Below are 27,698 nucleotides of genomic sequence, written 5' to 3' on the forward strand. Positions count from 1 at the left end.
CTGACAAATGATGTTAAAAGAGCAATAAACAACAACAAAAATAGCCTTCAAAAAATACAAATCTGATGGGTCAGCGATAACATTTAAACAGTACAAAGAGCTTAATAAAATCTGTAAAAATGTAATAAAAACAGCAAAAATTCAAAACGAGAGACAGGTGGCCAAAGAAAGCAAAACTAATCCTAAATATTTTTTTTAGATATATAAATGCAAAAAAAACAAGGACAGAGCATGTAGGACCCCTTAATAATGATAATGGGGAGGTTGTCACAGGCGATCAAGAGAAAGCGGAGCTACTGAATGGGTTCTTTAGTTCTGTATACACTATGGAAAAAGGAGCTGGCATTGGCCAGGTCAGTGCTGGTAACACATCATATAATGTACTGAACTGGCTTAATGTAGAGATGGTACAAGGTAAGTTAAGTGATATAAATGTAAGCAAATCTCCAAGGCCAGATGGATTGCACCCAAGAGTTCTTAGAGAGGTAAGTTCAGTAATATCTGTACCCCTGTTCATGATATTTAGAGATTCTCTGGTGTCTGGTATTGTGCCAAGGGACTGGCGCAAAGCGAATGTGGTGCCAATCTTCAAAAAGGGCTCTAGGTCTTCCCCAGGAAACTATAGACCGGTAAGTCTAACGTGCATTGTGGGTAAATTGTTTGAAGAACTTATAAGGGATTACATACAGGAATACATAGGGGATAATAGTATTATAAGTTATAGCCAGCATGGGTTTACTAAGGATAGAAGTTGTCAAACCAATCTAATTTGCTTTTATGAAGAGGTGAGTAGAAGCCTTGACAGAGGAATGGCTGTGGATATAGTGTTTCTGGATTTTGCTAAAGCATTTGATACTGTCCCTCATAGACGTCTGACAGGTAAGTTAAGGTCTTTGGGTTTGGAAATTTTAGTTTGTAACTGGATTGAACACCGGCTCATGGATCGTACCCAGAGAGTGGTGGTCAATGATTCGTACTCTGATTGGTCCCCGGTAATTAGTGGTGTGCCCCAAGGTTCAGTACTGGGCCCGCTGTTGTTTAATTTATTTATCAATGATATAGAGGATGGTATTAACAGCTCTGTTTCTATCTTTGCAGATGACACCAAGCTTTGTAGTACGGTACAGTCTATAGAGGATGTGCCTAGGTTACAAGATGACTTGGATAGACTAAGTGTCTGGGCATCCACTTGGCAAATGAGGTTCAATGTGGATAAATGTAAAGTTATGCATCTGGGTACTAATAACCTGCATGCATCGTATGTCTTAGGGGGGATTAAACTGTCAGAGTCACTGGTAGAGAAGGATCTGGGTGTACTTGTAGATCACAGACTACAGAATAGCATGCAATGTCAGGCTGCTGCTTCCAAAGCCGGCAGGATATTGTCATGCATCAAAAGAGGCATGGACTCAAGGGACAGGGACATAATACTCCCCCTTTATAAAGCATTGGTACGGCCTCACCTGGAATATGCTGTTCAGTTTTGGGCACCTGTCCATAAAAGGGACACTGCAGAGCTGGAAAGGGTGCAGAGACGTGCAACTAAACTAATATGGGGCATGGAACATCTTAGCTATGAGGAACGATTAAAGGAGTTACAATTGTTTAGTCTTGAGAAGAGACGTTTAAGGGGGGATATGATAAACGTATATAAGTATATTAATGGCCCATAAAAAAAATATGGAGAAATACTGTTCCAGGTTAAACCCCCCCAAAGGACGAGGGGGCACTCCCTCCGTCTGGAGAAGAAAAAGTTTAGTCTCAAGGGGCGACACGCCTTCTTTACCGTGAGGACTGTGAATTTATGGAACGGTCTACCTCAGGAACTGGTCACAGCAGGAACAATTAACAGCTTTAAAACAGGATTAGATACATTCCTGGAACAAAATAACATTAATGCTTATGGAGAAATATAAAATCCCATCCCTTCCCCAATATCGCGCCACACCCTTACCCCTTAATTCCATGGTTGAACTAGATGGACATATGTCTTTTTTCGATCGTACTAACTATGTAACTATGTAACATGCATACAGTTTTTTGTACTGTTTCGAGTTTGTTTCGTACAGGAGTTTCAAGTAATGCCTCCAAATAAGCAAAATGAAAAGTGCAGACCTTTTATTATGACTTTAAGGTTAGAAATATTATATTGCTCCTTGGCAGCCCAGCAAATATTGTGTATGATGCAATTACTTTGAAGGAGCGCATAGAAACTTCTTGTTTCCTCAGAGATTTTGTTTTACATGCAAATTGTCTTGTGTTTCCTACTTACACTGAGAGCGTCCTTTACCTTGTTTTCTAAAATCATTCTTTAGCTCTGACTGAAAAGTATTATAGTTCTTGATGGTCTAATGTATAAACGGCTCAGGTGCTCCAATACTTGCCCCCACAGGGAATGGGAAGTGAATGCAATAAGACATACATGGGAATGGGTCATTATGATGAACAGCACCTGCTTACAAATAGATCCCAGCTGTCATGGATGTACTATGGAAGTCAACATATGGTTGGTTGCTTTGGACTACATCACAGGTTACTTTAATTTTTATATCTCATTGTGGCATGTAATAGAATATTTCACAATTTTATTGCTTACTGATTCCATATAATTCTGTGAGGAAAAAAACTAAAAAGATGAACTCGGGAGTGCACATATCAGGCAATGGACATCATATTACAGATCTCTGTGCATGAGGAGAAATAGATCCCCAAAGACCTCTAACAACTCTGTTGCCTTATATCTTTACCACCCTTAACTCCTTGTATACAGGAGTGGGACCAAGGACTGCTGCTCCCTCATTTATATTAACAAATTGATACACCCCCCCTCCCCTTGCACTATAGAAGCTAACAATCTAAGTTTCCGTCCTGAGAAACTTGATTTAAAATGTTAAAATGTTGAATCCATGAATTGAAATTTAGTGTTAAAAAAATTCAACTAGTCTGCCGTTTTTAAGTAGCCATTATTGTAAAACGACAATCCAGCCTCTCCCCAGCTCTTGGCCACCTCAGATACGGAGCACAAAAATGAGACGAAATATATTTTGACTGGTTTATAAAAAACAACGTGACATAAAGTAATATTCATCTTTGATGAATCCAATATTCTTAGGGAATGATATTAGGCACTATCTATTATATCTTTCATTGTGTTCCCATCTGCCCTTTTCAGGAGCTAAATTATGTGCATTAGTTCGTAAATGGGCTAATGCCTGTCTGTATTTAGAGGACTGCATGCCGTGAATATATTCTCTGCTTCAAGAAGTAATTGGTAATTACAATGGTCATTTAAGCAATCACTGTCTCTGGTAGATTCATGTCATTCTTAAAAATAACTAGCTCTTAACCTTTGACAGAATTCTACAGAAACTGTTCATCAACACCCACGCTTTGATTAATTTCACACATACACAAACCTGTATCAATAAAAGTGATGGTTTTACATTTGTTAACCAGAGTAATTTGCCTCACTCATCAAAACAGCTTAATATCAGGTATCTGTGAGCTCCAAATCTCATTAGTTTCATTTTATAAACAGTTTTATAGTGCCTTGCCTTGATGAGAAAATCCTCCATACATTGCTTCTTTTTGCAATTTTTTTTTATACCTGCAGCACGTGCAGGACGTCATCTACATACCTCCTGCTGGTTGTTTGAGAAGAGAGTAATCATTCCAAGATCAGGTTCATATGAGAGCGACAATGATGTGGTTGTTATAAAGGGGATATCAATAAGCTATTAGTACCACATTTTTACATTAAAACTATGGTTAGTGCCAGACAGCAGTTGGGAAACTATGTATAAAGAGACCCAAAATTGGTGTTCCTGAGAAGCAGGTCACTCCAAAGAAAGTATAATTCAGGCCCATAAATGGAGGTGTGACTCAGCAAGTCAATAGCCTCCTAGCTCCCCCATACCTTCCATGCAACTCAGTCTAGACAAGCTAAAGGATTACAAGACTGGGCTCCGTATTTGGAGCAGGAAGCTTAGTAAAGTGGTGGTACTTTAGTGGCTGGGCCACGCCTTCAGAACACGAGCCTGAATAAAACTTATAACCAGGACCAACAACTTGGGTATTTTAAACATGATTTCCCAGCAGCTATCTGGCACTGTCTGTGGTTTTATATACAAAATGCAGACACAGACTCCCATTAAAGGAGTATTCACACAATTGCCTTGTCAGGATCCGGACTGGTGTGCAGCGAGGTGTCAGTGAGGTGATGGCGTGGGCCGTACCAGGGGAACGGAATCCAAGGGGTTACTGGTTTTCACCAGAGCCCGCCCCAAAGCGGGATGGACTTGCAGCGGCAGGTTACCTCCAGGTCGTTCCACCCGATAGCGACTCAACCCCACTGACAGCTGAGACAGGCACGGTACACAGGGACAAGGCAAGAGCAAGGTCGGACGTAGCAGAAGGTCAGGGCAGGCAGCAAAGGGTCGTAGTCAGGGGCAACGGCAAGGGTCTGGATACACAGGCTTGTGATACAGGCTTTCTCAGGGCACTAGGGCAACAAGATCCGGCGAGGAAAGGAAGGGGAAGTGGGTTTTTATAGGAATGGGAAGTAATAACAACTGATTGGGCCAGGCACCAATTAGTGGTGCACTGGCCCTTTAAGTTTCAGAGAGCCAGCGCGCACGCGCCCTAGAGAGCGGGGCCGCGCGCGCCTGGACGTGACAGCCGGGGAACGGGACAGGTGAGTGGATTGGGATGCGACCTGTGGGCGGCGCGTCCCGCTACGCGGATCGCATCCCCACCGGCAGTGACGGTGCAGCGCTCCCGGTCAGCGGGTCAGACCGGGGCGCAGCAGACAGGAAAACGCCGCGAGCGCTCCGGGGAGGAGCAGGGACCCGAAGCGCTCGGCGTGACATGCCTTTTGCCACTCTATTGACAATGAATGAAGCACTGGCTGTGCATGAACAATCCAATCTTTTTGTGGCTAAGGACATATCTCCCCATTCTGGTGATCAACAGGGGTCCCACCGGTTATATGCCAAATGTTTACCCAGTTATAAATGTAAATTGTGGGGATACCCCTTTAATACAGACTCTGGCATGTATGTAGGAGTCCTGGAAGCTGAGATATTGGCAGTTATAATAAATAAATTCTATTTCTCATGTGTTGAATAAAAACAATGAATGGAGTGGTGATGCACATGGGCGATTCAAATTAAGTTCAAATTCAAATTAAATATTCATGGACTAAGGCTAGGTTTACATTGCCGTTAGCATCCCACCCTTTAAGGGTCCCATTAAGGCTACTATCGGGACCATACAGACCCCATTTACTTGCATGGGGTCTGTTGATGATCAGGTAATTTTACAGGAGTTTAGCAGAGAAAAAATTAGTGCAAGTGCTATATCGTGTCTCCGATTAGCAGAATCCGACAGCAATGTGACGAGACCTAATTCTTGAAATTGCAAGGAGTCCCAATGGTCGGATTGCTCCACCTCCCAACCCCTACTATCTGACACATATACCCTGGAAAGAAAAAAAAAATTATTATTATTTATTAATTATTATTAGTATTATTATTGCTGTTAGTATTAACCCCTTAAGGACACAGCCCTTTTTCACCTTAAGAACTGAGCCCTTTTTCGCAATTATGACCACCGTCACTTTACAAATTAATAACGCGAAAACACTTTTACCGAATATTCTGATTCTGAGATTGTTTTTTCGTGACATATTCTACTTTATTTTGGTGGTACATTTTCGGCGTTAATTGCATCCTTTTTTGGTGAAAAATCCCCAAATTTAATGAAAATTTAGAAAATTTTGCATTTTTCTAACTTTGAAGCTCTCTACTTGTAAGGAAAATGGATATTCCCAATACATTTTATTTTTCTTCACAAATACAATATGTCCAATTTATGTTGGCATCATAAAATGGACATACTTTTGCTTTTTGAAAAAATTAGAGGGCTTCAAAGTAGAGCAGCAATTTTCAAAAATGTCATGAAAATTGCTAAATTTGAAGGGACAGATGTTACAGAACTACAACTCCCAGCATGCCTGGGCAGTCTAGGCATGCTGAGAGTTGTAGTTTGGCAACATCTGGAGGGCTACTGTTTGGGCACCACTGTAACAGTGGTCTCCAAACTGTGACCCTCCAGATGTTGCAAAACTACAACTCCCAGCATGCCCAGACAGCCTTTGGCTCTCTGAGCATGCTGGGAGTTGCAGTTTGGCCCCCCTAGTGGTTGCCACAGTGAAGATCGATTTACTTTCACTTTCAATTCCCCCCCCCCACTGTCGATTCCCTATCTGATCAGGATCCTGCAGGCTCCAGCGAAGATCCCAGGTCCCCAGGCATCTTCTCCTGCAGGTACGGCCTCCATCTTCTTTCCAGAGCCCCTCTACATCCAGGGGCGGGCAGAACGGGGGGTTGCCATGGCAACCCCCTGTCCTGCGCTGCCATTGGTCAGAACTCCGTTCTGAGTAATGGCAGGGGATAGGAGTAGATCGCAGCTTTGCGACCTCACTCCTATCCTTTAGGCTGATCGGGGCTGTTGCTGACAACTCCGATCAGCCCTATTTTCCGGGTGATCGGGTCACCAGAGACCCGATCAGCCCGGAATTGGAGAAAATCGCATGTCTTAAGTGACATGCGATTTTCTCCGATCACCGACATGGGGGGGTCTCAGGACCCCCCTGGGCGATGTGCCAGGGTGCCTGCTGAATGATTTCAGCAGGCATCCGGCTCCGGTCCCCAACCGGCTAGCGATGGGGACCGGATTTCCCACGGGCGTATGGATACGCCCTCGGTCCTTAAGGACTCGGAATGCAGGGCGTATCCATACGCCCTGTGTCCTGAAGAGGTTAAAGGGGTATTCCAGGATTTTTTTTTTTTTACTTGACTATTCTACAGGGGCTGTAAAGTTAGTGTAGTTCCTAATATAGTGTCTGTACCTGTGTGTGACGGTTTTCTCACAATTCTTATGTGATTTTCACCCCAATATTTATTGTTAACAGCAAACAAAATGACTGGGGTCTCAGATTTTTCCCATATTGCTATGCGGCCAAGACCTGACTCACTAGTCAGCTGATGACGGAGCCTGTCTGCTTCAATGGGTGGAGCGATCGCTTGGTGGGAGAGAGATCAACTGCAACTAATGCAATAGCTGTAGGTACCCTGATTGAAAATCACAGGTCTTTTGTTTCAATGGGTGGGGTGGCTGATGTGCGGGAGGGAGGAAAATGGAATTGTGGGATTCGTAGTAAAAAAAAAGTATAGTCAAAACAGGAAATACAAGTTCACAAAAAGCTAGCCATGGTAATCTCATGACATAGCCATTTAGCCCTAAGACAAGTGCAGATCATTCCTAAGCATGTCCATTACTGCCTGCCAGGTACGTACTAAAATCACCTTGTCGTGGATAACCCCTTAAAGGTGTATCCAGTTAATGATTTGTGGTCTTCTCTTCTTCTTCTCTTTCTAAATATCTAGATGCTACAGTCACTATTTCCTGAGGCATCAAAGGGGTTCAGTAGCCAGCATCAAATTATTTCCAATCATGGCCTCTGGCAGGTGGACGTAGTTAACAGCCAGCACCCACCATGAGTTGTTTCTAGTTTTGCGGGTCAATCCCATTAACACAGCCAATGTTTGTTTGTTTTACCCTCTTCGCTTTTCAAGAGCCATAACTTGTCTTTTACAAAACAATGTGCATGTTTTAATGGAACCCCTTAGTTTTTCTATATAGTGTATTGAGAAATTAAAAAACGCGGGGCAGATTGATGTTCACTGCATGGAAAAATCACATGTTAACTTTTTACAGGTCAGTACTGTTGGGAGAAATACCAAATTTATATTGTCATAGAAGGAGAAACACAGTCGGCACTTCTCTTTTTCCTAATAGTCACGGCCCCTCATGTGGACACGGATTAACAGATGCACCAATCCTATGCGATTGCATCAGCCCGTCTGGTGCTCATTGATAGCAGTAAAGACTCAACAGTCCCTTAACAAAATGGAATAGAAAGAACGCACGGCACTCGGATGCCGTGAGTTCTTTCTATTCCATTTTGTTAACAAATTTATTTAGTATTTTTGTTATGTTTTACTACTTAAAGGAAATCTGTCATCAGAATCACCTGCACTAAACCTGTTACACAGGCTTGTAGTGTGGGTGATCCTGATTAAAACGCTTCTTACCTGGTTAAAAATGGTTCAGCTGTTCTTAAGATATCTATATCTTTAGTTTTCTGTTATTCCCTGGCTTGGGACTCAGTGGGAGGTGTTATCATCTGGGACTCGGCCACACGTCATTCTAGCTGTAGTCCAACTCCTCGTAGTCCAACTCCTTTTTCTAGGTCTGGTGGGGAGGGCCGCACATGCGCCGCTTTCCGTACACTCGGAAGCGGCGTTCTCCCACCGGCTTTTCACTCATGCAGCCCGTCTTCTTACTTGTATTGGGCCGCAGCTCGAGTGAAGCCGGGGGGAGAACGCCGCTTCCGGGTGTACGGAACGCGGCGCATGTTCGGCCCTCCCCACCAGACCTAGAAAAAGGAGTTGGACTACGAGGATAAGTTCATGAATATTCATGAGCCGGGCGGCCCCTCCGCCCAGCTAGAATGACGTATAGCCGAGTCCGAGATGATAAGACCTCCCACTGAGTCCCAAGCCAGGGAATAACAGAAAACTAAAAATATAGATATCTGAAGGTTTAACCAGGTAAGAAGCGTTTTAATCAGGATCACCCGCATTACCAGCCTGTGTAACAGGTTTAGTGCGGGTGAATCTGATGACAGATTTCCTTTAATGAGATGCTCCGGTGAAAATTGTCCTTAATCGGCTGCATCATGTAAAGTTTTTAAACACTGTGATATAAATGCATGAATGATTCTGAATGAAGGCCTGTCTTTTTCACCATGACCACCCCTGCTGGAAGTAGTGTAGTAGAGTACATTTCAAATAACAGTTGACCTCTTGTTTATCTATGTCCAGCGGCCATTTTGTAACAATACATCACATGGGTGTGTTATTTTGTGAGGTTGGTCCTTTTCATTTTCAGGGGCTTCTTGACACCCCTTTACCTGTTCCTGACAATCAGAGAGCTCCAGGCTAATGCTCGGGTAACCCCTTTTATAGATACCAGTTACGTATATTTATTATATATTTTTATATGGTATGTGGGAAAAGGGGGTGTTTTAAACATGTGATTGCTTGATCACTTATAAAGTATTGCATGGTAATGTTATTTTACTCCTAATTTTATTAGGCGTACTATGCAATGACACATCTTTATTGCAGTGCAAGGAGACTATTGGGTGACAGGTGGGCCTTCTCCTTTGTCTAAATGCCTAGCTGCTACAGTCACTATTTACTGAGCCACCAATAGGGGTTTAAAAGCAAGGATTTAAGTTTTTTCCAATCCTGGTAATTTTTTATATCCAGTTGTTGTGCTGCTACATAAAATATGTTTTTCCTGTTATCAGTCATTTCAACAATCCATATATATATATATATATATATAATCCCAAAATAAAGCAGCACTACTTATCCAGTCCAACCAAAAAATTGGTGCCAGCATCCCAAAGGACTTGATCAGAGTCCATCCAAGATAAAAACCAGATACAGGCGCAGCACTCCAACAAAATAAGTGATTTAATGTCTCATGTCAGCATAACAACGTTTCAGCTCCTCCTGGAGCCTTTTTCAAGCATGAAAAAGGCTCCAGGAGGAGCTGAAACGTTGTAATGCTGACATGAGACATTAAATCACTTATTTTGTTGGAGTGCTGCGCCTGTATCTGGTTTTTATATATATATATATATATATATATATATATATTTATATATATATATATATATATATATATATATATATATATATTTATGTTACATTTAAATCCATAGGAGTGATTGTTACAGGAGTTATTGATCAGTGGTTCTGCTTACAGTGCTGCATACCCCACTGACCCAAGTGGCCCTTTAGAAAAATTCCAGCTCATACAGTGTTAACTGTCATATCCATCTAGAGCCGCCTCATATCCAAACAATATGACATTTCACTGCAGCCTTGTTGTCTATTGTTTTATTCTCTAGGCCAATTAGTATTAATAATTTTTTGTGACTTCAAAAAAATGAAAAAATATGTAATTCTGTTCTATATCAGAAATGATGGGATTTTTTTTTTTTTTTTTTTTTTAAATAGGAACACAACAGAATGACATTATCCTGTCCCAGACCTGCAGGGCAAATCTTTTTTGCTGGAACAGTAAGTATTACAAAAAGCTTTCAAAGCATGAATAGATTCTGTGCTATGATCAATTTAAGACTAGACTATCTCGGCATGTTAATATAATTATGTGGAATTATACAACCGTTCGCATTACTGGGGTAAATCGCACTGCATCCAGCCGGACCAGCCGCTGTTTTGCAAATTAAGGATGTGCAAATTGGAGGTGCACAGTAGTAATGGAATTGTACAATACAGGGAGATTAGGTTATTATAGAATGTACATTGCAGTGGATTGCATTTCAATATCCATCTACTATTGTAGGTATTAAAACCTAGGACCCAACCAAAGCAGCTGCAGACAATACATAGGTTCATACGGTCATTGACCTCTTGTAATTACTGCTTAACAAATATAGAGCCAATTATTTCATTATTAGTCTTGTTTTATTCTACAGCTAAACCTCTAGAGGGCAGCATCTGTGTATACCAGTAGTCCAAAAACTTGGCTCCCCAGCTCTTTCAAAGCTACAACACCCAGCATGCCTTAGCACACATGCCAAAATTTCAATTATTAAAAGCAGGGCAATGAAATGGACGCCATTACTTCAAACAACTTCCCTCCATGTGATAGCCTATGTGAGCTATAATATAATTTTAAATCTATCGTTTATCATTGGCGTTCCATTTCTCTGCAATCCGCTGACCAATGCTTCTTGTTAGGCTCAGTCTTTCTCTAGAAACTGACATAACACAGGAAGTAGGGAAAGTTACTGTTTTGTGCAGGAGAGAGAGCCTGGGCTGGTTACCTGCAAGCTGTAAGCCTGCCTCCATAATCCAGAGAAACTGCACTGTCTCTCTCTCTCAAGGCTGTTTCTTTTAATTTTGCACACATAGCACTTTGCAAAGCAAGTGCATCAGTTAACCCTTCTCTCTCCTGATGCCATCTATATTGGTATATTGTTAATCATCCAGCTGCACAGTACCAGTCTGTTGCACTTCACCAACACTATGCCATGGCATAGTATTAAGGAGAATGTTCTGTGATTGGCCAGACAACTAAGTAAAAAGTAGTACCAATGTAAATACTACTGGAAAACAGCTGCACCCCTGAAATAGAGAGAATAAAAATATAGCTGTGTACCAAGGGGTGTGAATCTTATTGTCACGATGCCGGCTGGCAGGAGGTGGATCCTCTGTGCCAGAGAGGGATTGGCGTAGACCGTGCTAGTGGACCGGTTCTAAGTCACTACTGGTTTTCACCAGAGCCCGCCGCAAAGCGGGATGGACTTGCTGCGGCGGTAGTGACCAGGTCGTATCCACTAGCAACGGCTCACCTCTCTGGCTGCTGAAGATAGGCGCGGTACAAGGGAGTAGACAGAAGCAAGGTCGGACGTAGCAGAAGGTCGGGGGCAGGCGGCAAGGTTCGTAGTCAGGGTGATAGCAGAAGTACTGGTACACAGGCTTTGGACACACAAAACGCTTTCACTGGCACAAGGCAACAAGATCCGGCAAGGGAGTGCATGGGAGGAGGTCAGATAAAGGCAGGGAGCAGATGGAAGCCAATTAAGCTAATTGGGCCAGGCACCAATCATTGGTGCACTGGCCCTTTAAGTCTCAGGGAGCTGGCGCGCGCGCGCCCTAGAGAGCGGAGCCGCGCGCGCCAGCACATGACAGCAGGGGACGGGAACGGGTAAGTGACCTGGGATGCGATTCGCGAGCGGGCGCGTCCCGCTGTGCGAATCGCATCCCCGACGGCCATGACAGTGCAGCGCTCCCGGTCAGCGGGACCGACCGGGGCGCTGCGGAGAGAGAGACGCCGTACGCGCTCCGGGGAGGAGCGGGGACCCGGAGCGCTAGGCGTAACAGTACCCCCCCCCTTAGGTCTCCCCTTCTCTTTGTCCGGTAACTGCCTCCCCTGGGATGAGGACACCGGGAAAGGATGGAGGGATTCCTCAACGGCAGGCAGTACAGCAGGAGTGGGAATGGGGAGGGAGGGCAGAGGGCGAGGCCTGGCACGGGGCAGTGTGACACCAGGACGAGGGCCATGAGGAGGCACCGAGGCTTGCCTGACTGGACTGGGAGGGGGGGAGAGGCACTTCTTAAGGCGGGCAGAGTCCATAACGACCTTAGGGAGACCGGATACAGGAGGAACCACAGGGTCACGGCAGGGAGTACTGGTAACCGGTTTAAGGCAGTCCTTGAAGCAAGAGGTACCCCAGCTCTTGATCTCCCCTGTGGACCAATCCAGGGTTGGGGAATGGTGTTGAAGCCAGGGTAGTCCAAGGAGAACTTCAGAAGTGCAATTGGAGAGGACCAAAAACTCAATTTTCTCATGATGAGGTCCGATGCACATTAGGAGGGGCTTCGTGCGGAAACGCACGGTGCAATCCAACCTGGCTCCGTTGACCGCGGAAATGTGGAGTGGCTTGACAAGACGGGTCACAGGGATGCGGAATTTATTCACCAAGGACTCCCGAATAAAATTCCCAGAGGCACCAGAGTCCAGGCAGGCCACGGCTGAGAGGGAAGAGCTGGCTGAAGAAGAAATCCGTACAGGCACCGAGAGACGTGGAGAAGCCGACTTAGCATCAAGAGACGCCACACCCACGAGAGCTGGGTGCGAGCGTGCGTTTCCCAGACGTGGAGGACGGATGGGGCAATCCACCAAAAAATGTTCGGTACTGGCACAGTACAGACAAAGATTCTCTTCCTTACGGCGATTCCTCTCTTCCAGGGTCAGGCGAGACCGATCCACTTGCATGGCCTCCTCGGCGGGAGGCCTAGGCGCAGATTGCAATGGAGACTGTGGGAGAGGTGTCCAGAGATCTAAGTCTTTTTCCTGGCGGAGCTCTTGATGCCTCTCAGAAAAACGCATGTCAATGCGAGTGGCTAGATGAATGAGTTCATGCAGGTTGGTAGGAGTATCTCGTGCGGCCAGAACATCTTTAATGTTGCTGGATAGGCCTTTTTTAAAGGTCACGCAGAGGGCCTCATTATTCCAGGAAAGTTCAGAAGCAAGAGTACGGAATTGTATGGCGTACTCGCCAACGGAAGAATTACCCTGGACCAGGTTCAGCAGGGCAGTCTCAGCAGAAGAGGCTCGGGCAGGTTCCTCAAAGACACTTCGAATTTCCGAGAAGAAGGAGTGTACAGAGGCAGTGACGGGGTCATTGCGGTCCCAGAGCGGTGTGGCCCATGACAGGGCTTTTCCAGACAGAAGGCTGACTACGAAAGCCACCTTAGACCTTTCAGTAGGAAACTGATCCGACATCATCTCCAAATGCAGGGAACATTGCGAAAGAAAGCCACGGCAAAACTTAGAGTCCCCATTAAATTTGTCCGGCAAGGACAGGCGGAGGCTAGGAGTGGCCACTCGCTGCGGAAGAGGTGCAGGAGCTGGCGGAGGAGATGGTTGCTGCTGCTGTAGCTGAGACTGAATCTGCTGTAGCTGCGACTGGAGTTGCTGAGTCATGGTGGTCAAGTACGACAGCTGGTGATCTTGTTGGGCAATCTGTCGGGCTTGCTGGGCGACCAGTGTGGGGAGGTCGGCAACAACAGGCAGAGGAACTTCAGCGGGATCCATGGCCGGATCTACTGTCACGATGCCGGCTGGCAGGAGGTGGATCCTCTGTGCCAGAGAGGGATTGGCGTGGACCGTGCTAGTGGACCGGTTCTAAGTCACTACTGGTTTTCACCAGAGCCTGCCGCAAAGCGGGATGGACTTGCTGCGGCGGTAGTGACCAGGTCGTATCCACTAGCAACGGCTCACCTCTCTGGCTGCTGAAGATAGGCGCGGTACAAGGGAGTAGACAGAAGCAAGGTCGGACGTAGCAGAAGGTCGGGGGCAGGCGGCAAGGTTCGTAGTCAGGGTGATAGCAGAAGTACTGGTACACAGGCTTTGGACACACAAAACGCTTTCACTGGCACAAGGCAACAAGATCCGGCAAGGGAGTGCATGGGAGGAGGTCAGATAAAGGCAGGGAGCAGATGGAAGCCAATTAAGCTAATTGGGCCAGGCACCAATCATTGGTGCACTGGCCCTTTAAGTCTCAGGGAGCTGGCGCGCGCGCGCCCTAGAGAGCGGAGCCGCGCGCGCCAGCACATGACAGCAGGGGACGGGAACGGGTAAGTGACCTGGGATGCGATTCGCGAGCGGGCGCGTCCCGCTGTGCGAATCGCATCCCCGACGGCCATGACAGTGCAGCGCTCCCGGTCAGCGGGACCGACCGGGGCGCTGCGGAGAGAGAGACGCCGTACGCGCTCCGGGGAGGAGCGGGGACCCGGAGCGCTAGGCGTAACACTTATGTTACTGGGAACATGAATCTTGTAATATTTATCTTGGGAACAGTACCTCTTTTGAATTCCAGTATAATAACTAACCATAAAGCTATATCCATATGTGTGGGATCTGCATAGCTTACACAAACTGATAGGATATATTTTATCAAGATTTATTGGAAATTGGTAAATTTTTTATTTACATGCATTAGGGCACTATAATAAATAGTTGCAAAAGTATACACACCCATTAAACCAAGTCTTATGATTTAATTCCATCAACCCCCTCCCACCGACATAATTTTGCCCACATCTATCCAAACTGAATATTACTGCACTCATTCAACCTTAAAGCACTGATAGCTTCCTGGAATGGTAACATCATAATAACAACCGTATATTTCAAAAGGCGAATGTGTCATTAATAACCCAGCCAAACAGTCGCCATTAACTCTCAGAATGAGTGTCTACGAAATGTTTGATTAAACCTGTTGTTTTTTTTTCTTTATACATTCGATGCACATTAACAGGTAGAAGAGAGATCTGTGCTGTTCACTGCAGCTGATTTCTCATTTGTGCTTTGTTGTTCATTTGAAGCTCCATAGATGGAACATTTGACGTTTTCCTTCCACTGATGGACATGCAGAACAGCTTGTAGGTCGCTCCAGTTAAAAGGCAATTCCACAAGAAATGGGCTTATTTTTAATTTTGACCATCGTTGCACAATAAAAAAAGCCATTCGAATAAAGATAAATGCGGCCGTTGATATTTGTGGTAAATGTTTATCACTGTCGTCTTTCTCTGGGAACTGCCAGGCTGATGGCTTCCATGAAATGTAGAGTGCCAGCCACAGGGCATCCTGTGTATTTTACCCTACAAATTGCAGCAATTGTGAATTATTATGTTTGCTGTCTTCGTCATAAAAAAGTTTGAAGCATTGGAAATTTTCCCACAGCAGTTTAGTTCTTGGATGAGACCTATCATAATGCTGCGAGAACACCTCGGACTGTGTATAAGGCATGGGCTATGGGGCAGTTGATCTAGTTGAGCCCTATATGTGTCAGGCCAGCTGCAATATAATAGTTTATCATAGCCCAAGGGGACAAAAAAGATGACATCAGTACCTAACAATGCTGGGAAAATCCATCATGCCTATGCATTCTAATGCCTAGAAAATGCACTTCATGTTAAAGGGGTCGCCAGCTTACAATGTAGTAAATCATGTTCATCTCCACTGACTGCTAAAATGAGTGATCCCCTATCATTTTCTAACTTGCAATACCACAATGAGGTGGGAAACTAAGAAGCAGCAGACTTGATATGTACTCTCCTGGACAAAACAGGTCAGCGAAACGCGTTGGAGGGTGAGGCAGGGGAAAGCGAGTGACCGGCCGAATGCACTGGCACTTGTAAGTCACTGTTTATATATGGGAATGTGTGCAATTTTTGTATAGGGTTGTGTGGTATGGGGATTTATTAATTCATTGACTATTTGATATTCATTTACCTTGCTTACATGTCCATCTTTTGCTTTTATTCATGTTAAGTTACTGCACCTTCCCTTTATCCAGTTCTGTTATTTAGTGCAATACTAGGCATCCCATGTTAGGGAGTCCCTATTGATTTATGGTTGGCCATTCTTGTGTTCCCCCTCCTATGCTTTTTAAATATGTCTTTAACCATGTATTTTTATCCAGATCACCATAGGCACTATCACAACCCAACATCTGACCAGGGTATGCATGCAGTGGCATCACTCGATTCGTACTCCCGTGACGTGGTAGAAAATGGTCTCACCCCCACAGGTATTTGTTTTTCCCATATAACACTGTATAACACTGTGTGTCAGGCCTAGCAGGAGTCCACAGTACAGGAGCACTGGGCTTAACTTTATTTTTTGTAGAATCTAGCCTGGCCTGCTGTCCAATTACAGGCTCAGGCACTGATTAAGTGGAAACCACTAGGATAGTAGGGAGCTGGGGGTACCACTCACCGGACTCTGTGGTAGGCCAAAAAGGCATCGGAAGTAGCAGCAACCGCAATGGCATTGAAGGTTTAAATGATTTTCCTACGTACGTAAGGTATTTTCCATGCATGCCATATACCGTCATGGTGTTGCTTACCAAATCCAATTTACATAGATCAATATTATTAATAATACCGGTCCAAAATACAAAAATAGTTGGCACCTCCAGACAAAATGAAATATGTTACCAGGTTCTCACTGCTGGTTTTGTGTTATCAATAGGGAATGGGGACAAATAATCCTATTAAACCATAACTTTACCACTGGCTAATGACAAACACTGCTATATTGTTACTGAATAAAATCTACTATACAAAGACCAATATTCCCACATACAGTAACCATGTAACGATAGATACCAGCTGTACGCTAGTGCTCTGCAGACCATATAAGTGATAACAGTTCAGTTAAGTCTTGTGACTCACCGTCACATCTTCTCTAATCAGAGTCCTTCACTTTTCATTTTCATCTCTATCTGGCCTATACTATCATGAAAACTTCTCTCGGCTACATCTCGTCTCCTCAGCAAACATTTAAGGCTCTTCAGTTCAGCTCAATCCCTACGTCTATACTAACTCCCCACCTGTATTGCCCTACACACTAATAGTGCCCAAGTTGTGCTGTAATGTAGCAGTTAGGCCCCCTCTCTACCCTAATATAATAGTTAGGCCCTCTGTGTACCCCTATATAGTAGTTAGCCCCCCATGTGTGCCCCCAAATAGTAGATTGGCACCTTGGTACCCCCCATATAGTAGTTAATCTTCACAGTGCCCCTATACAGCAGTTATGCAACCATACATCCCCCACATAGTATAGGCCCCCATACTGCCCCATGTATTACTAAGCCTGCGTTCTGTCCCCACATTTGATAAGGCCCCCCTAATAGCACACTCAGTTAAAAACATTGCTAGTCCAGGGATCCAGATCCATATGTTCTGAAGGGGCTTCCACTGCTGGCCCGATCACCATCTATGCCTGCTATCAGCTGTTATAATTTCCTGCTAGCAAGCAAGACAACCCAGGTGTGGTACCCCCATAGCAATGATGCTGTGTTGTATGCCAGCACTGATCAAAAGAGCCCTGACTGGACTCTTTAGTGTGGTAAAAAAATACTCCTATAGGCAAAGGCACCAGTTGGTATAATGGTTTTTAACAATACAACTTGAAATGAAGATAAAAACTTGCCAGCATCTAATATAAATAGCATTGAAATCACCATATTTTACTTGGCTATACACTGGTCATACAAAACTGCACTTCAACCTAGATCCCGACATCGTCTTGTACCAGAGAGTTATCCCAGAAGGTATATAGAAAGGAACAGCATTAAAAGTTAATTTTAGTAATACAATAATGCAACATGACCGAAATTCTACATGTTTATTTGTTACACATATTTGGGGTCTTAAACATGTAGAACCCCTACCCTGGCAGAATTCTCAGTGCATGAATATGGCCTTAGTATACTGTATGTCTTGTAGTTCAGTTAAATCGTGACAACTGAAAAAAATTGATGTAAAATTGTGTTTTTGCAAAAACTACTGCCCCTTGCTGTGGTTTTGTAATAATAGAAGCATTAAACCATAATTTCATCACTATGTGAGAATATGTTTTAAGGGGTTTTATACCCTGTGATCCATTCATTTCTGTACACAGGATTTGGTGTATGATCATACTGCTGCTCAGTACTGCCTTTATAACTCTTATGCTTATAAGGAAAACATAACTTTATAACTTTGAAAACAGCCATCAGCCAAGGGACAGATATCATTTGTTTTATCTCCCTATCAACTATCTGTCCATGTCTACAGCTATAAGTATGATATAGAGCTGACAGATTATCTATAAAGGGAACCTGTCACATTAAAAATGCAGTAACATCTGAAGGCATCATATTATTGAGCAGGAGGAACTGAGTAGATTGATATATACACTGGCTGACCATTTTATTAGATACCACTTTGCTAGTACCAAGTTGGACCTCATTTAGCCTTCAGAACTGCCTTAATATTTCATGGCAAACTTTCGACAAGGTGCTAGAAACATTCCTCAGAGATTTTGGTCCATGTACACATGATGGCATCACGTAGCTGCTGCAGATTTGTAAGCTGCACATCCATGATGATCTCCTGTTTCACCACATCCCAAAGGTGATCTATTGTATTGAGATCTGGTGACTTTGTTCAAGAAACCCGTTTGAGATGATATGAGCTTTGTGACATGGTGCATTATTCTGCAGGAAGGAGCCTTCAGAAGATGTGTACACTGTGGTCATGAAAGGATAAACATGGTCAGCATCAATCCTTGTGTAGGCAGCCATGTTTAAACAATACTCATTATGTATTAAGTGTCCAAAGTGTAGCAAGTAAATGTCCCCTACACCATTACACCACCAGCAGGCTGAACTGTTGATACAAGGCAGGATAAGTCTTTAATGTTGTTTATGACAAATATTGACCCTAGCTTCTATGCCTCTATATGTTGCAGCTGGAATCAAGACTCATCAGATCAGGCAACTTTCTTCCAGTCTTCCATTGTCCAATGTTGGTGAGTCTGTGCGAAATTGTAGCCTCAGTTTCCTGTTCTTGGCTGACAGGAGCGGCACCTGGATAATGTGTGCTCAGAAATGGTATTTTACATTCCTTGGTTGTAATGAGTGGTTATTTGACTTTCTGTCCTCTCAAACCAGTCTGCCCATTCTCCTCTAACAAAGCAGACTGGTTTGAGAGGCATTTATTCATGTATATCTTTGCTCATTCTGGGTAATCATGGGGATGGTCTAGCTCAGTGTTTGACAGCTTTATCTATATGCACTCTTATACACATATAGCTGTCATTAATTGTGTAGGACCACCTACTTGACTACTTAGACTACAATTAGCAGACATTTATATGAATAAATGACAAGTTATACTGTAACTTTTTCCACAAAACTATATATTAATCTGCTCAGCTTCTCCTGCTCTGTAACATGCTGCTGAACAATATGACTATGTTTTCAATGTGACAAGTTCCCTTTAAATGGGCCACTCCATCCCCTTACAACATACATACTTACACCAGTATGGTGAGTGCTGAGCCATCACATAATTTTAAGCGGCCAATCAGCCTGCATACATGTACTGTCAGATACACAGGTTCTGACATGAAATCTATCTCATTGTTCAGTTCCATTTAATTTTATGTGATATAAAAAATTGCATTTCATTTGTAATTACATTTAAATTGTCTGAATATTATACATCGTCTCCATCACCACTCGCTGACCACAAGTCAACCATTTCAGCTATTTCCCAATTATCAGACAATATTTCTAACTCTCTTGCAATATCCAACACCTAAAAGTTTCTATTAATATAACTTTTACACTAAACAATAGAGACAAGGAGGGGCAGTCGTGCTTACTATTGTGTGGGGCAGGGGTTTCTGCTTTTTATGTTTCCATTTTCATTCTATGTTTCTATTTTTAAATTAGAGGGGCAAAGGCTTAAAAGTAATACTGTATAAGGAAGTATTACTTTATTTAGAGAGTAGTGGATGCAGCGCATAGTGATTGCGTGAAACCGCCGGCAGTCGCCTTTTCTGAGCGCTCCACATCTGAGATGCCTGGTCGTTGTTTGAAGGCACGGGACGAGTGAGGCCGGAGTTGCGGTACCCTTGCGGTGAGTGCAGGTGGGAATTTGTTCTTCATATATGCTATTCTTTGACTGTTACCTGTTTCACCTAGCACCGCCGATGGGACCGATTTGTACAAGTATACCTGTTTGATGTATACCTCCAGCGTGTATCCTTTTCAGAATAGACCCTATGTTTACTAGCATTGCCACTCTTTCCTATCACTGCAACCGTTTTTTAGTGGATGCATGGTATAGCCTTCCTGTAGAAGTGGTAGCTGCAAATACAGTGAAGGATTTTAAGTATGCATGGGATAAGCCTAAGGCTATCCTTCATGTAAGATAGGACCAGGGATTATTGATAGTATTTAGAATATTGGGCAGACTAGATTGGAAAAATGGTTCTTATCTGACCACACATCCCGAAACGGCCCTCTCATGTCCCGCTTCTAAACTTCCCAGTTCTGCTCAGGGAGCGTCTGAAGGGAGGCTGGTCACGTGATTCTCAGGGTCAAATGAGGAAGCAGCAGTGCACCATTAATAGAGTTCCAGAAGTGGCTCTAGAAGAGCCCTTTACAGGACTGTTTCCTTATCCCACTCCCGCCTGCTCCTGATGAATTTCTGACCATTACTGCCATCTCCTGCAATGTATGTGTACCTGTACCATGTGGCACTTGGGCCAGTCTGTATTGTAGTACTATTACTATATGTAGAGGCAGGTGAGGTCCTCCAGGGCAGGCTCCTACTATACAGAAGTCCACGCCTGTGGCCATTGTGCTGCACCAGTACCAGATGGCGGGGTAGGGGGCGGCAGAGCAGGAAATAAGGTTCACACAGTACTCAGGGGGACATAAAACTAATAGAGGCCAGGCCTGCAGTCCAGGAGTTTCCAGGATTTGCGGGACCCGCCCGTTACCACCTGCAACAACCTCATTACCCCCCATGCTTGCAAGTATTTTTATTGGGTCCTGTGGAACCTGAAGGATGACAATCCCGATACAGGGCTCTAGCCTGTAGTGCAGCTAATGCAGTCACCACTGCCGCCCGCAGACTCCTGCAGCAGGGGGTCACTACTGCTCCCAAAATGAAAAAGAGTCTGTTACATGATGGGAGTAGTAGTAGTACCGTAGCACTTCAGGAGTCCCGGTCGGCTGTGGAGTAAAGTTTAAAAAACAGGGCAGAACCATGCACAAAACCGTGGTAGACTACAGATTTGTGCACAGGAAAAAAAATGCACAAAACCGTACCAGTACGAAAACTTACACAACCGGATACATCTAGTTGTGTAACTTTTTGTATGGTAGGTCTATGTATACAGTTTGCTATACGGTGGTAATAGGTTTTCAAATAGAAAACGCATACGGCAACTGTATAGCAAAATCTTTATGTGAATGCACCCTTAGCTGCTTTGAGGATCTATGCCTCTTCTAGCAGCTATGTTACATTTTTCTGTTCACTACTGTGTGAGGCCAGGCGCCTGGAGGGTGATCCTGCTTAATACTGTATGGAGCCAGGTTACTACTGTATGGAGAGGATCATTCACACCAGTGTGTGTGGCCAGGGGGCTAAAGAGGAATCCAGCCTCCTGCTTTGTGAAGCTAGTGGGGGTGGGGGGGGGGGGGAACTATTATTTGGGAAAAGGGGTTTCCTGTTTGCAACTGTGTATGGCCAGAAGCTAGGAGATGGGTTAAAGCTCACTATTGTATGAGGGCTAAGGGTATTGCTAGGGACCTAAAACATCTGGGGCATGGGTCCATTGTGTAGGGGAAAAGTTGTTGTACATGATACTTTCCCTTTAAAATTCACAGTGATGTCACAGTACAGGGATAATACACAGTGATGTCACAGTACAGGGTAAATGTAACACTCACTGTTCAGTATCCAGGAATACTCTGGGTAGTAGATCCGCTGGACCTGTGTGGCAGATGATGCGGGACTTACCAGGGAGCAGAGTCTAAGGTGCTGCTGGTTTTCACTAGAGCCCCCCGCAAAGCGGGAAGGACTTGCTGCAGCAGGCGGCACCCAGGTCGCTACCCCTGGCACAACTCGACCACACAGGCGGCTGAGGAGATTCAAGGTACAGAAGTAGAACAGCAACTCATAGTCAGGATAGCAGAAGGTCTGGACAGGCAGCACTGGTGCATGGTCAGGAATGAAGCAAGAGGTAAGTAGGCAGGCGGCACAGGAGCAAGGTAAGGAACATAGTAGGAGGACAGTAACAAGGCTAGGCAAAACACAGTAATGCTTTCTCAATGGCACAAGGCAACAAAGATCTGGCAGGGATGTGGGGGAGAAGCAGGAACTTATAAATTAGACACTGGTGAACACATAATTAAGGGGCGTACTGGCCCTTTAAATCCTAAAGCTCCGGCGCATGCGCGCCATAGGAGACAGGGACATGTGCACCCGAGGTGAGAGGCAGGAGAGGAGGTGGCAGAGGACCGGGGTGAGTGACAGGCTGGCATTCGCATGCGGACACGTCCCACGATGCGAACCCCAGCCCCACCGGCAGTAGAAGATGACAGGGTCTGTGTAGATGCTGACCGGATGATAAGACCCTTCCAATAAATGTCGCCATTCCTCCAAGGCAAGCTTAATGACAAGGAATTCTCGATCTCCAACTGAGTAGTTCCTGTCAGCAGGAGAGAAAGTCTTCAAAAAGAAACAACAAGTTACAGTCTTGCCCTTGGCGTTTCTCTGGATCAGAACGGCACCAGCTCTAACAGAAGAGGCATCAACCTCCAAAGCGAAGGGCTTCTCCGGATAAGGTCTAGAAAGCACGGGAGCAGAGGAAAAGGCAGACTTTAAACGGGTGAAGGCCTGTTCAGCCTCAGGAGGTCATGACTTGGGATTAGAGCCCTTTTTAGTGAGAGCCACAATCGGGGCAAACAAAGAAGAGAAATGTGGGATAAATTGACGATAGTAGTTAGAGAATCCCAGAAAGTGTTGATTAGTCCATAGGCCAGAAGGACAAGGCCAATCCAATACCGCAGACAATTTATCGGGATCCATCCGCAGACCTTGATGAGAAACAATGTAGCCGAGAAACGGGAGACTTGATTTCTCGAATAGACGTTTCTCCAGTTTGGCATAAAGATGATTCTTCCGAAGGCTTTGAAGAACCTGACGAACATGAGTTCGATGCTCCTCTAAGTTGGTAGAGAAGATCAAGATGTAATATAGGTATACGACAACAAAGGTGTAGGGAAGATCACGGAAAATGTAATTGACAAATTCCTGAAAAATGTCAGGAGCATTGCAGAGACCAAAGGGCATCATATGATACTCAAAATGTCCATCACGAGTATTGAAGGCCATTTTCCATTCATCTTCCTCGCGGATACGAATGAGATTATATGCTCCTCGCAAGTTCAACTTAGTGAAGACCTTGGCTCCTTGGAGACGGTTAAAAAGTTCAGAGATAAGAGGAAGTGGATAACATTTTTTGACCGTGATCTTGTTGAGTCCCTGTAGTCAGTGCATGGACGAAGTAAGCCATCCTTCTTCCCTACAAAGAAGAAACCTGCTCCGGCAGGAGAAGAGGACTTATGGATAAATCCCTTTTGGAGGTTCTCCTGGATATACTCTGTCATGGTTTTGGTCTCAGGAACTGATAAGGGGTAAAATCTTCCACGAGGAGGAGTGGTTCCAGGCAGTAAATCTATAGGGCAATCATAAGGACGATGTGGAGGCAGAGGCTCAGCCTGCTTCATGCAGAATACATAAGAGAAATCTTGGTAAGATGGAGGCAGACCAGGCAAAGAAGGAGGACAAGAAAAAAATTTAAGCTGAACTGGACTGAGACAAAGATTGTGACAGAACTGTCCCCAACAAATAATTTCTCCAGTACTCTAATCTAGTTGCGGAGAGTGACATTGTAGCCAAGGAAGGCCAAGAAGAAGCTCAGAAGTACAGTGGGGGAGTACATAGAATTCAATCTTTTCTTTATGCAAGACACCCACTTGCATGGCGAGAGGCTCAGTATGGAATAGCACCTTACAGTCCAAATGTTGTCCATTAACAGAGGAGAAGAACAAAGGCTTGGCAAGCCGAGTAACAGGAAGATGATATTTGTGGACCAAAGAAGCATCAATAACGTCACCTGCGGATCCAGAATCCAAAAATGCAGTAGAAAGACTTGGCAGAAGCGAAGACTTGTACAGAAATGGTCAAGTGAGGAGAGGAAGTATTCACACCTAGAGACGCCTCTCCTACGTGCCCTAGGTGCAAGTGTTTTCCCGGATAATGTGGATGAACAGAACAGTCTTTGAGGAAGTGTTCCGGGCTAGCACACTACAAGCGCAAATTCTCACTGCGTCATCGTGATCTCTCCTGTTGCACAAGACAGGAACAATCCACTTGCATACCCTCTTCGGCAAGAGGCGCAGGAAAATGTAGAAGTGGAGATTGAAACACGGGTGCCAGGCAAGGATATCTACATGTTCGAGCAGGTTCCCTCTCTAAGCACAGTTCTTCCTGCCTATCAGCAAAACGCACATCAATGCATGTGGCCAGGTGGATAAGTTAAGTCAGAGAAGAAGGAGATCACGTGCAGCAAGGGCATCTTTAATCCTGCTAGACAGACCTATTTTGAATGTGGCACACAAGGCCTCATCATTCCATGCTAGTTCTGAGGCTAGAGTGTGGAATTGAACCGCGTAGTCACCAACTGAAGAATTCCCTTGGCATAGGTTCTGTAAAGCCGTCTCAGCGCGAGGCACGTGCGGATTCCTCAAAGACACAGTGAAATTCTGCCAGAAAAGCCGTCAAGTTGAAAGCTACCAGATCACCGTGGTCCCAAAGGGGTGTAGCCAAGGCCAGGGCTTTTCTGGACAGTAGGCTAATAACAAAGGCCACCTTAGCTCGTTGTGTTTGAAACTGTTCAGACCTGAACTCCAAATGCATGGAGCAGTGTGTAACAAAGCCTCTTCATAACTTGGAATTGCCGTCATATTTAGAGGGTAATGGTAGACGTAGCTGGGAGCCAGAAGACTCTACAGGAGCTGGAGGAGGGAGTGGAACAGGTTGCTGGTGCTGCTGCTGTTGCAAGGCCAAAAGTTGTTGCATCATAGCTGAAAGTTGAGAGAGTTGCTGCACCTGTCGGGCCAACTGCTGCGACTGACGTACCACAACGGAGGGAAGATCCGCAACTTCAAGCAGGGGTACCTCAGTGGGATCCATGGCCGGATCTTACTGCAACACTCACTGTTCAGTAGACAGGAACACTCTGGGTAGTTGATCCCGCTGGACCTGTATGGCAGATGACACGGGCCGTACCAGGGAGCGGAGTCTAAGGTGCAGCAGGATGGACTTGCTGCGGCAAGCGACACCCAGGTCGCTACCCCTGGCACAACCACACAGGCGACTGAGGAGATTCAAGATACAGAAGGAGAACAGCAACTCATAGTTAGGATAGCAGAAGGTCTGGCAGGTGGCACAGGAGCAAAGTCAGGAATGTAGCAGGAGGCCAGTAACAAGGCAAGGCAAAACACAGTAACGCTTTCTCAATGGCACAAGGCAACAAAGATCCAGCAGAGTTGTCGGGGAGGAGCAGGAACTTATAGAGGAGACACAGGTGAACACATAATTAAGTTCGTACTGGCCCTTTAAATCTTAAAGCTCCTGCGCGCCATTGTAGACGGGGACACGCACGCCATAGGTGAGAGGCAGGAGAGGAGGTGGCAGAGGACCGGGGTGAGTGACAGGCTGGGATTTGCATGCGGGCGTGTCCCGCAATCCGAACCCCAGCCCCACCGGCAGCAGTAGAAGACAAGGAAATGCACTCACGGCCAGCACAGGCGGTTGGAGCGCAGACCGTAACATTAAATATGCAGTGATGTGACAGTACAGTGATAATACACACAGTGATATCACAGTAAATGGTAAAGGTGGGTAGTAGGGAATGGCAGGGGCCATGGCACAGTATTTATACTTATTTTTTACCTTGTATCCTGCCAGCCACTAATCTTCCGTCCTTCTGTAGCATTGCTTACCTCTCATGTATTTTCTCTTCTCTTGCCCCAGCAAGCTCCTCCCCCTGGTGTCTGACATCATGTGACCAGCAGGGGAGGATCTGAGCAGGCAGGCCGAGATTGTTGAATGTATGGTAGTGTTTTCAAACCAGGGTGCAAGCAGATGTTGCAAAGCTACAACTCCAAGCATGCCCCGACAGCCTTTAGCTCTCTGGGCATACTGGGAGTTGTATTTTATAACAGTTGTAGGCATCTTTGTTGGGAAACACTACTGTATGGACTCATTCAACAGCTGACATTCCAGGCACTTGTCTTTTGTTTTGGGGCACAGACCCCAAAGGTTTTAATCTAGTGACGCCCAGGGGCTAGAGTAGGAGGGTCTTGGCTACTGGATGAGGCCAGGGGAGTCCAGATGAGGGAGGTCCTTCTTACTACTGTGTGAGGCCAGAAGTCTGGATGAGGGAGGTCCTGCTTACTACTGTGTAAGACCAAGAGGCTGGAGGAGGGTCCTGCTCACTACTGTGTTAGGCCACATCACTATAGGGGTTAGTCCTGCTAGCTACTGTGTGAGGTCATGGGGTTGGAGGGGGGCAACTGTATGAGGCCAGGGGATGGAGGGGGTCCCCCTTACTACTGTGTGAGTCCAGGGACTAAAGGGGGATTCATCTCACTACTCTGTGAGGCCAAGGTGCTTAAGGTACTTATGTGTGGAGAAAGGGTGCCCTGCTTGCTACTGTGTGAGGCAATGAGTCGAGGGACCTAAATAGGGAGTCCACCTCACTACTGTGTGAGGCGAGGGAGTTGGAAGGGGGGCTCCTGCTTACTACTATGCAGAAAAAGGGGGGTTCTGCTTGCTACTATGTGAGGCCAGAGCACTGAAGGGGATATCCTGCTTTTTACTGTGTGAGGCAAGGCATATTATGCAGAGGAGGACCCCCCAATCCGGGTCTACTCACTACTTTTTTGAGGAAATGTCAATAATATTGTATTATCCCGAGGATAGATAAACAGTTGTAAAAGTTGGAATAACTTCTTGTAAAGTGAACCTGTCACTTTCTCAGGGCTTCATTAACTAGCCCTAGGACAGGTTCCGACGCTATTCTATTCAGCTTTCTGCATTCCCACAGAAGTTAAAATGTGACTTTGAGCAGGCTCCCCTGACTGGTTATTCAGTCACAGAGGAGGGGGCATTTTTCTATAATCTCCTATAGCAGGGGTTCTCAACCAGGGGTACGCATAGGGGTACGCCAAGGGTTATGCGGGGATACGGCAATTCACTGACAAATACCAGCCATGAATTGGCCAGTATTTCTCAGCGCAGAGCCGGGATTGGACGCCGCAGTCGCCATGGCAGCTCACAATATTGTTCTGCGGCCGGAGCGGCAGTGGCTCCTGGGCCTGACATCGCGCGGAGCTGCCGACACAGTGCAGAAGGACATCACCCGTCAGTGCAGCCCTCCGAATCCTGCCGAACAGAATAGACGCTGTCCTGGTAAGCATGTTAGACTAAGTGTAACACCACAGTATGGGAGGGTGTTATTGTATGTATCTCATATATTGGATCAGAGGGGGGAATAATGGCACAAGGGGATTAAGATGGAGGGAGCGGGATAATGGCAAAGGG

Source organism: Hyla sarda, chromosome 6 (assembly GCF_029499605.1).
Source record: "Hyla sarda isolate aHylSar1 chromosome 6, aHylSar1.hap1, whole genome shotgun sequence".
Classification (NCBI taxonomy): Eukaryota; Metazoa; Chordata; class Amphibia; order Anura; family Hylidae; genus Hyla; species Hyla sarda.